The sequence below is a fragment of the Dermacentor albipictus genome, chromosome 3 (genome assembly GCF_038994185.2).
Source record: "Dermacentor albipictus isolate Rhodes 1998 colony chromosome 3, USDA_Dalb.pri_finalv2, whole genome shotgun sequence".
NCBI lineage: Eukaryota > Metazoa > Arthropoda > Arachnida > Ixodida > Ixodidae > Dermacentor > Dermacentor albipictus.
The window spans coordinates 186,013,612-186,025,496 of record NC_091823.1 but is presented as its reverse complement, the minus strand read 5'-3'; the positions used below and the strand labels follow the sequence as shown (position 1 = coordinate 186,025,496).

Below are 11,885 nucleotides of genomic sequence, written 5' to 3'. Positions count from 1 at the left end.
TAAGTTTCGCTACAGTGGAGCAATTGCCGGCAGCCACTGCAAGGCTAATCCCACCAGTAGCCTACAACCATTCAACTCAATTCAACTTAATGCAAAAGTTGTTTTTTGATTACTTTCGCTCATGTATACACTCCGTGCGCTGCGACTGGCGTGCCGCCGCGCGGCTGTCAGAGAAGACACTCGTTGAGAACCCGAGCAGAAGGAAACGTCTCCGCATGGTCTCCGTGCTGCCGCCGGAATACGAATCCATACCGCCGTGGAGACGCGTACGCCATGATCGCGTCGTTAACGCGTAGTTTATTGGAATAATGAATTGCTGTGTAGTCTGCTGTACCAACAGGTACGCGTCGTGCTCAGCGGAGACGACGTTTCACGGTTTCTCAGCTCGTCTGTGCTTTGTCGGGCAGCGGCAACAGTGGATCATGGCTGTGTGACAAAAAAAAGTAAGTTTGGTTCCCGTGACCATGTCTTCTCTCTCGGCCGTCTGGCGTTCTGCGTTTTTGTTTTTATGTGCCACTAACATCTGCACATTTCAATGCTGACGGAACAAACTGGGAGCCCTCTCGGCACGAAGATATGCAGCGTCCATTTCGTTGGGGGTGCGCCGTCCAAGGATGTGTCGTCCCCGTCGTACGTGCCAACGATATTTCCTGACGAGTACTGCAAGCGGTCCGTGCTTCCGGAAGATAAGGCTGGATGCTATGAAAGATGAGAACTCCGTGAAATCGGCACTTTCTTTTTAAACTAGCTGTCAGGTATTGACATTTTTAGATGTGATAATTTCTTGGCGACACCCGAGCCAAGATTTCATCAGTAGGTGTGCTCAATGGTTCGTGTGACTGATTACACTCCAGTGCTGGCAAAGGCACAGCTGCCAGAGCAGAGGTGCGCAAACTGTGGGTCGAAACTCCCCTCTCCGAGAGGTCGCGGGACGATGTGGTCGCGGTTCCTCAAAGAGTTCCCCTAATTAAAGCAGAAATAGTACGGCGGGGTAGCCATATGACATTCGGAAGCTTTGACAGGTCGCTAGAGCATAGCTTGGCTCACACCATAATTCCCGCAAAAAAGAAAAGCGCAGTGACTTTACACAGACGAGATGGCCAAGTGCGCATGTACCTAGAGTGGTGCATACTTTGGAGTAAACAGCAGAGCATGTAGTCATTCCGGGGGTGATAAAACGCGCAAAGTGGGCAGCATGGGGACAAATTTGCATGCGGAACAAAAATCGAGTCTGTTTATTCTCATCTTAAGAGATCTGACAGTAGTTACTTTTTGTTTGTTTGTTTTGGTCTTTCACCATAGCCTGACAGGGAGAGAAGGGGGAGCAGATTCATGATATGGACCTGTTGGCTGTAAATGAGATTGCTCCAATCTAAAGCAGTTCTACTGCAGCACCTCGGTCCGTGCATGCTATGTCAGTGTGAACCAAACATTGCTGATTGCAACTGTTCAAAACTTACAGTAGCAGTGCCCACCCCCCCCTAATTAGACAGACATTTTCTCAATCAATGCCAGCCTGCATTGCGATTATCTAGAGAAGTTACGGTGTGCATTTTTCTTCTTAGAATTAAGAAGCGGAGAACAGCCGCAACAACTGCTGCAGATCTTACCAGCTCCTTAGCATCTTTGCCAAACGTGGTGCAAGCTGGACCACCTACGGCCACCATGAGTGTGCCAGCTTCTCGAGCACCAGCAGTCACACTACCACTGGAGGAACCTGAAGGCATTGATGGGAATAACGAACCCAAACAACTGCAAGGAGTTGAGGTAGGTTCTGCTGTACTACCATAAGGTACTGAGTAGGTGCCCACTCAAAATTTGCAGATAAAAAAAAAGGAATGCAGGGTGGGTGCTTCTTGTGTTTGAAAGCTAAAAGGCAGAACATACATATTGTCATAAAGAACAAACAATGCAGCAGTGAATAACAAACAACTGAACATTTATTGTGGTAAACTTGTGCCAAAAACAAACAAAAAGTAGCCTTTACTGCCTCCGTTAAAAGCACATCACCCCGATGCAACACAAAACAAAATAATGGTACACTGAAGAGCAACCTGGAGCACGAAACGTGCACAGTCCTATCAAGTGTAGAACGGCTTGAGAAGAATAATGTGAACCACCTCGGGTTGCAAGTGGCCGCATGAAAAAAGCTGGGTTTTGTCAGCCGCAACTTGATAGTTCGAGTCTTCCAGGCAACGAACAATCCTGTAGGGTCCAATCCTTGCTGTTGTTATCCCTATTAAAAAACCTGTGATGGTAGTTCCCTTCTTTTTCATCACAATAAACGTTGATTCAGTTTCACCTAGTTTCCCAGGGGCACTGAGCCTTGCATGGGCTTTTGTGTCCTGGTGTGCCTGGTTAGGGCTTCTCGACGTGGCATACAATCGGTATTCTTGAGTAAGGTAAAGCTAAAAAACACCGTGTTCTCTTGTCTGAAAATTTTAACATGCCATCAATTTTATGCACGTCTCAACCCAGACGCTAGAGACACCGCAAGTCCACAGCAAAGGAGTCCTGATGATTGCCTGCACCCTGTTCGCCACTGCATGCGAGGCATCCACCCAGGTTGTATTCTTTGCGCCTTAACAGCGTGCAATGTCTAACGCAGGTGTTACTGCATTGCGTTTGGAAGGCCACCAACCAAAGGGTTTCTATGGCTACCAGTCCTTGGTGGACAAGAAAAACGATGATGCCCTCAGAGACCTGACTGGGGTGGCAGTTGCGGTGTTTCTGGCCCTGTTGAGCCTCTTGCCACAGGTAAATGTTAGATCAGCTTCCAAATGACACAAGCGAGAGCATATTCACAAGTTGCCCAATTTAAATTGAACTGAAAAAATAGATATGCTGATGTCATGCACGTTCATCTAAAGGTGCAGCCTTTCTTTACATTTGATGTTGTCTCTTGGGAATGTGACAAGCACTCACCTCACACGCATTTTCTGGTTATGGATAATGAACCGCAGAGATGTGTACAAGATGTCTTATGTACCAGGGCTTTCTTTCCATTTTAACGTACCGTGGAATTTGTCGGAGCATATGGTACTGCAGAATGGTAGTATTTCTCCTTGTTTTCACGTGCGCTAGCAGACAGTGTATCTGCTAACGAGATTTCAGCTACCTCAGTGCAAGCTGAGTGACATATCGATCACAACCAAAACAAAAAACGGACTTCTTGATCTGACAATATTTATTTAACGTTAGTGATGGAGAATTGGTTTTAGGACCATGCTCTCAATAGGAAACCACATGCCCAAACTCAAATCCTAAAATAAGCTGTTCGTACGAGGTGCATAAACATAGGCGCTGGAAAAAGTCAGCCTTTGGAAAGCGTTTATTTCACCAGATGACAGCCGTGACATGGTGTCTGTTGCTGGGTTCAAACGCTGGCTTTGTGCGTACATCCGTTGAACTTTTGATGAAGAAGAAGGTGGTGGTGCAGTGAGATCAGGTGCATCTTTTAATTCTTTCACAACGCACTTCATTGGGCAACTAGCTTGTTTTTACCCGTAGCATGGCGCTCGAGCATGTGTGCCAATTTATGTATGAAGACAGATTTTGAGTTTCAAATACGGATCTCAGAAAAGCTTTGCAAAGTGACTGAACCTTAGGCGTGTCAGATTGGTTAGGATCCTATAAGCCAGGAGTGCAATTCCCTTGGTCTTCTCAAGTCTAACAAGATTTTGAAAGTGAACAAGACCATCAACTGCACCAGGATTGCCAGTGTTGGACACTGTGGCTTGAGAATGAAAGAGAAACATATGTCTAAATTGATACTCTGGTGATTTCAAGCTTGCACTTGACAATGCAATCGCACTAGGCACCAGGGGGACGAACCTAGACATCGTCAACTGCGACATTCAGATAAGTGTTGGCGCGAGACACAAAACAGCACTACACAGGAGTGTTTGCATCAATGTGCCAGATGCACAGGCCAGAGGAGCCTGAACAAACTTGGGAGGGATGTCTACCCTGTGGGGATGCGCGACTCTCACGCATCCCCTGATGTGTTTCCCGCATAGCGCGTCTCCTGTAGTGCGGCTTTGCCGCGTGGCCTGCGTGACGCCCGCGGCGGTCGATGTGGTGGGGGCGCAGTGCGAGAGATGGTGCGAGTGTTGCGCTGCTAACGCCGCATCACGGCAGGGTTACTTGGGGGCGCAGGGGAGAACAGGCTGGCTCTTGGATTCCGGACAGAAAGTGGTACAGACGTGCCGTGCCGCGCGTGCGCCGACCCATGCTTCTGCGAGACCGTCTCGCGTGGCCGCCTTGCAATGCGCCACCGTTCGCGTGACAGTACGCGCGAACGAACAGGCGTTGGGATCCAGCATGGGGCGAACATATTCGCTCGCTATCCGGTCGCGGTGTGTCGGACTTCTAGATTTGTCGCGCGCCCATCGGCATGTTTTATGGATAGCAACTCGGCTAACAGTCATTGATCTATGAAAGGTGCAATAAATGCCCATGTGATTGTTTGGACTACTGTGTTGTCGTTCCTTTGTCCCAAGAGTACGGGAGAACACCACATCTGGCTGCCCAACGTGGACCTCTTTGGGCATCGGACGATAGATTTAACAGTTTTGCTTCGTTCGAGACCTTTGTTTGAACCGAAGCGTAGGCCTAGCGTGGATTTTGATCGCTAGCGTCGTCGGCGTGCTTTCTTAAGCGAGGTGACGGTGGCTTGTAGTGTGTTTGAACATGTCAACGTGCTAAGCCTTTTCGCAAGTGTTTTTTTTAATGACATTCGTCGGTACGAGAGCCACGTGGTCTGCATCCTGGTAGAGCGAGGCATAGCGCCCGCGGAGCATATTGGCAAGCCTGAAGCGAGTGAATACGGAAGCCTCGTGGGTGGTCCGAATTTCTTATGTAAATAGCTTCTTTTATCTCTTTGACTCTGATGAAGTCGCGGCTCTAGGAGCCGTGCGGCCGCGGGCCACGGGTGCCACTACGGGCTGACTGGTATTGCGACCTGTCACCGGGCACTCCGACACCGTCTGGGACGGTGGGCGCCGTCAACTCGGATGCTGTGTGCACCGAGCGGAGTAGGACCACCTAACAGAGCTGACGTCTCCTCGTGGCTGCCTGTTTTGCGCCCATTTTGGGTGTTGTTTTTGGATGCCGGTTGTTAGGGTAGTGACGCTTTAGGCCTAAGGCTTTACGAAGCTGCCTGTCGCACGTGGAGGGACACAACCTGGTGGACCGTGGCGTTAAGGTTTGCAATTTGCTTCCCTCATTCTATTTCGCCTCGCACGAATTGAAATTACTCGTTCGACTCAAGGAAGCGAGCTTCGGTCACATGAACTTAGCATCTGAGTAGCTGCCCGATCTTTTGCTAGCCGAGTTAAACATCGTACCACGTGGGCGATGCGCATGCAGACTTCCTCTCCCTTGCACTATTTTAGTGTTTGACGAGTGTGTTGAGTATACGCAGCGTGATTAGAGTCACCCCTGGTTTGCCGTCACCTGCACATCGTCTGCGCTGCTGCCCCGGACTACGATCGAGCCACCGGGCAATGGGGATGCTGTGGCGAGTTCGGCGCAGCGACTTCGGCGGCCTCCTGCATCCAGCTCGCAACCCTCGGCGGCGGAGAAAAGAGCCGGCGGTCACCGGCAGCTGCGGCGGCTCTTGCGAGCAGGGCGCGTCGGCGCGAGCGACGTTTGCTCGTACCGACTACTGCGTCGTCGTCTCCGGAGTCCTGGCCTGGAATCGTGCCGTCGAGTCTGCAAAGCTGGTGCTGTGACCGGCGGACGCCAGCGGTGTACCCGGGGACAGTGTCGGCTCGCATGCTATGGACAGCGTGTGGACATTTCTTCAGCGCGGCCACTGTTGCATGTACTATCTTGTTCGCGAAGCACGGGTTGACGTTAGACCGTGTCACAAGTTTCGCCGGAATAAGAAGTGATTTAAGGTTGGGGGGATGTGGGGATGCGTGACTCTCGCGCGTCCCCTGATGTTTTTCCCGCATAGCGCGTCTCCTGTAGTGCGGCTTCGCCGCGTGGCCTGCGTGATGCCCGCGGCGCTTGTGTTTGGGGCGCAGTGCGAGATATGGTGCGAGTGTTGCGCTGCTAACGCCGCCTCACGCCAGGGTTACTTGGGGGCGCAGGGGAGAACAGGCTGGCTCTTGGATTCGGGACAGAAAGCGGTACGGCCGTGCCGTCCCGCGTGCGCGCCGACCCATGCTTCTGCGAGACTGCCTCGCGTGGCCGCCATCGAACGCGCCACCATTCGCCTGACCGTACACGCGAACGACCAGGCATTGGGATCCAGCATGGGGCGAACATATGCGCTCGGTATCCGGTCGCGGTGAGTCGGACTTCCTAGATTTGTCGCGCGCCCATCGGCATGTTTTATGGATAGCAACTCGGCTAGCAGTCATTGATCTATGAAAGGTGCAATAAATGCCCTTGTGATTGTTTGCACTGCTGTGTTGTCGTTCCTTTGTCCCAAGAGAGTGGGTGTGAGAACACCCACTCTCTTGAACACCCACACCAAAGTACCGCCTGCTTGTGTTCAGACATTGGACAGTTTGAAGAAACCATTCACACACCTAAAACACTAAATCAGCGAAACATGTGTTGTAAAATTCTGGAAGTTTCTGAATTAGTAAGAGCAAAAAAGCTTTGAAGGTTGGTTTTATCACTACTGTAAATGTTGTGCTCACAAAATACCTCTCATGTTACAGGTGCATGGCGAGAGATACTTGGACCTGGTGGTGGACAGCAAGCTTCTGCTGTTTTTCATGAAGATGTAGCATGGCCTCACATTCTCGGCATTAGGCGTTTTGTTCGGCGTACATTGAACTAGCATGTCGCGCATTTTCTATGCCACTCTGGATGTCCTGTCCGTTAGCACCGGAGGGTGGGTCATGTGGTTTTCAAGGGATGTGGTACAAGCATCGACGCCTTCCTCTTTCCGCTTGAACTATCCCAATTGTAGGATTATTGTAGACTGTTCGGAAGTCAGAATTGAGAAGCCAGGTAAAGTTGCAGTAGGGTAAACTGCTGGAGCAACTAATAGAGCGACTTTACACTGAAAGTTCTAGTTGGGATCACGCCATCCTGTTACATAACATTCATTTCGGATGTGTTTGGTGGCAGGTCGAGCGACACGTGCATCATCGCCAACTCTGGATTGATTAACCTGCTGGAACCGGGGGATATGGTGATGGCGGACAAAGGTTTTCCCCATATAAAGTGGGACTTGGAAAGTAAGGATGTCACACTTGTCATGCCACCATTTGCAACGCCCAACGAGCAGTTTACCAAGGCGGCGAGGGAAGAAACTTATAAGGTTGCATCTCACCGCATTCATGTGGAGAGGTGCGTTCAAGACATCAAGAGTTTTGCGATCTTGAATGAAAGGCTAACTCCAGAACTCAAGTATCACATCGACAAGATAGTGCATGTGTGCAGCGTGCTGGCTAACCTACAAGGTCCTGTCATCAAGACTGGGCGAGTGCTTTGAACAGAAGCAAATGTTTGGACAGCTCTTTTTATTTTTGCTGTATTGTGCAAGCGTGCCCACATTTCGTTCAATAAAAAGAAACATGCTTCACAAGTAAACACTGCTAAAGTTTAATACAGATTTCGGCACCTCAGCACAGCTGGGAAGTAGTGCCTAAAAGAAACCACTCCAATTTCCGCACAAGTTTTTTCAGAAAGGAGTCGTTCCTTCTACACATTTCGACCCCTTTGGCGAATACACGTAACAGTCACATTTGCTCACTCCTAAAATGTGCATGCTTATTTGAACTTGTGTGTAGTACACGTGACTTTCCCGTAGTTGCAGCTTTTATTCTTCATAGTGGAGATAGTCCACCAGGCACAAACCCAAGGGGGGGCCCGTACGCACCCCCCCCCCGAAATTACGCCGCATCCCCCCCGCCCCTGCCAGCACTTCTCACAAACATTCCTAAAGCGCCGCCAAATCAATGTTGAGACTTGACAGCTATTCGGCGGTCAAAATGTTGGTGCCTTTCTCACTCCTTTTGGATGGCGGTAGTTATCGGCGTCTCCTGGGATGTGAATGCCAGTTTCCTTATCGATTCGGTGCCCGCTCGATTAACTCGAGATGCATTCAACTGTCACCGTCTATTCAATGGTCACGTGCATCGTTGTTGCTTCGTTACTTCAACCTTCTTCGTTTACACTGATTCAAGGACCAGGAAAAGGATTCAGTTCGTGGTCAGCTGGTCTGTATGCACGTGGAACAAGTTGCGGTCAGAGAAAACGCCAATTGCGTTTAACTCTTCTTTTTGTTTCATTATTTTCTCGAGTGACGGCTCGCCACGACGCTGACAGATCCTCGGAACCATAAACCCGTGATATGGGTTAGATAAGGTGCAAAATAAAGTAATGCAGGACAGCGTCTATCATCAAACGCTGCAATAACCCTTAAACTCATAGGCAATATGAATGTCACACGTTAACTCGTCTGGTTTTTCCCTAATGAATGTACGGCTATATTATTGGAAAATTGCTAACTGGAAACAAGAGTCGCAAGGATTTGGGAAATTAAGCGATCGACTAAGGGAGAGAGCCAAGGCAACATCCAAACAGGGAGGAAAAGCGAAAACTAACAAATTTAACCGTTGTTTATGAAAATATCTATGGATCCATATCTTTTTAGGCTGCCGTTCCTGCGACCCGGTCGACGGAGTGGAAAGGGGGGGGTAAGCGTTATAGTGCCCTGGTCGTTCGAACGCTTAGGACCCGAAAGCGTTAAGTTCACCCAAATAGATGCTTAATAATGGTTTGGCTTGGCTCCGTACAATATATTTAAATAGGTGGCGCTAAAGCGATGAACGCGACGAGAGCCCTTAATCGGTGCTTCCGTTCTGCCCGTGTGGTCTTCGCCTGTGTCCGTGGCTGTGGAGAAGTGATTGTAGCTGTTTGATGTCGTTAAATGTGAGAGCTTGTGGCAAAGTGATTGAGTATGGCCGTAGTAGTTCTGCCCATGTAGTGTTTTGCGGACTTGACCTGTGCCTGTGACTTATCGTGTTGCCCAATAGCTTTGTGGAAAGCGACGTGGTTTGTGTGGATGGTATTGCAGCGTTTCCCAGCTCCTGGGTGGCCCCTGTGCCAGTTATTGATGGCGTTGCCCAGTAGCTTTGTGGAAGTTGATGTACCTTGTGTGGATTTCTGTGCCGCTTATGACTGCCTTAATTATAAGTGGTCACGCTGCCTTTTGAAGCACGTCCGAGCGCGAGAAACTTCACCGATTTTTTATGCGAAGCATATTACTAGTGCTCAACCCAGCTCCTCAGGCGCGGCGGTGTCGCCTTCAATACCAGGTGACACCGTGACGTCACGACAGAGGAGAAACGGGGCTCCAACTCGCGCCGTCGCTCGCGGCGTCGCCTTCAAGGCTGACCACGTGACACCGTGACGTCACGACAGAGGAGAAACGGGGCTCCAACTCGCGCCGTCACTCGCGGCGTCGCGGCGGTATATAAGCAGCTGCGCTTGCCTCTGCTAGGCACTCACGAGGTGAGATGCCTCCTGGAGACAGAGCTGCTCGTTGGAATGAGAAGCGAAGGTTGCGGCGTGCTACAGAGACTGTTTCTAGGTGGCTTTGGCTCAACTCTTGCAAGATGGGCTGGGTGAACCAGGGTCTCCGGAGTGTGAGACGGAGACGCTACCACTGAGCCACGAATACGATGCTTCAAAGCGGTACAAAAGCGCCTCTAGTGAATGCGGTGTTGCCTTAGAAACGAGCTGTTTCTAAGGCTCAGGCGTGCGTCGCTTGCTCAGGCGCACATTTCGTTGCCGCGCCGAACGCTGCGTTGCTCGACGCTCACCGCGTCCAATGCGGGGCGCGTAGTCGCTGCGCCGTAGCCCATTGTCTTACACCCCTTGGCGGGTCGACGGGAACGCTGTCGCGTTCCACTTTTGAAGGCGAAGCATAGTAACGCATGAGTTGTTTCTTCGTCTAGCCGAACCAAATATAGTCAAGCAACAGCAGTTCACCAGGCTAAACAGTGGTTCAACAACTAAAATAAAGGCTAGTATGCTTCGCATCCTGGGCTTAACCTTAGCTAAGCCACAGCCATTTTTTTGTAAACAACGTGGACGTCTCGAAATGTTAGCTAGAAATCAACCAGCAGCAAGCCAAGTCCGTATTTTGTGGTTTTTCGAGCTTATGCTCATGCGAGCAGCAGAAGGACAAAAGATCCGTTACATAATGTCAGTTCCATAAAATCAGCTTTGCCGCAATACAGTCATGTTATGCGGTGAAGCATACGTAATGTATTGCGGTAAAGTTAATACAAAAGTAGGCAGGGACCACTGCGTTACTGGGGCGATTTTCTAGTATTATGGTCATGGCCGTGCGCGAACAAGGAAAAATCACGGCCGAAGCGCATGGCACAAACCTTGCCAATGCTTGAATTGAAAAAAAAAACGATTTGGAGTAGGTGATGCCAAAAACAAAGCCTTGACTTTTGTATTATCAAAGCAGTTCCGAGAATAGTCAATCATATTCCAAGCTCCTGCATTATTTATGATTGTTTAAAGTATATGCATATATTGGGGGGAGGTGCACGAGCCTTAGCACCAATTCTAATGTACATTATTGATGTAAGTTTAATAACACGTGGCAAATATATAATTTGTGCTGTATGGTGTGCAACAGTGCCATTTTTGTAGGGGGTACAGACCCCGTCAAGCCGAATTCATTTGGCTTTTTGTCTGTACTCCTGTCATCTGTACATGTATAGATGCAAATAAACTTGAATTGAATTGAACCACAAAAAGATAAAATAAAAAATAAGCTGCTGCTTTCATGTGGTAATGTGTACATTGGCTGCAAGAGTTGATGCATCCTCCTTATAGAACTCATTGAAAAGTGAACCACCTGTCAAGCCATCATTGTTCTTGCGGTTGTACACCAGATTTCACAAACATGGCGATAGTTATTATATAGAAAGCGTAGCTGAGGCTTCACATATCCACATGCATGCACAGGAGTGCGGGAGTCGACCATCTCTCGAACTCAGGGTGAATGTGCATACTTGAGTAGCATGTAACACTTGTTGGGTGTCAGGTTTCTTTTATTGTTAGCCTAGTTCTTGTTTTTTCTCCCATTTGTAGGTTTTAGTGTGTGTTGCTGTGTATGTATATAATTGCTTCCAGAGTGGCTTTCTTGTTGCTAATAAATTTAGAGAAGGCAGCGTTCTTCATTTTGTGCATCAGACAGCAAGTGAGCATGTTTCAAAGTATGTTGGATTTTGTTGCCATAAGCAACAAAAAGGCATAAGCACATAGACTGCTTGCTAGAGGTACTCTTTATGGTATTAAGGATATTATGATGCTGATAACTCTGTGCACAATAACTAGAAAGATCACATCATGTCTGACATGTCTTCTCGCTACCATGAAATCTTGTCAGATGCATAACACGGGACATACATCACAGATCTTGGCCAGCCATTCTCATTTGTAGTCTTGACCTCCTACCACTGAGCAGACTGGTCCAAGAGACAAAACATTAAATGTAGTGCATGTTGCACAAAATTAGATGTCAGGTGTTATTGTTGACACAGATACATATCTGGGAGCCTCATAAACTAATGTCAAAAGAAAGAGAGTAATACCCATGAAATGCACTCTTGGTAGGATGGCAGGACCATTCTCTTGCAAAGTTAAATAACAACCATGCAGCAGTATCATGATATCAAGCTGAACAATAATTCACTCCAAGAATAGGTTTCTTGATGCGACATTGCACTGATAGTCTTGAAATACAATACCCATTGCTAACAGAAGGCTTTCCAAATTATGCATGACAGAAGGGCATATTTTAGGAAGCAAGAATGAAAACGGAGCCGGTTAACTATAAAAGTTCTGAATGCAACTCTGCAGAAGTTAGAAAAATGAACCAAATGGAATAG

The 11,885-nt window shown here is 48.6% G+C and overlaps 1 pseudogene; it reads left to right on the top strand.

The window, feature by feature from the left end:
* The first annotated feature begins 1,560 nt into the window (after positions 1-1,560).
* Positions 1,561-7,459, top strand: LOC139057787 (uncharacterized; annotated as a pseudogene).
* The last annotated feature ends 4,426 nt before the right edge of the window (positions 7,460-11,885 follow it).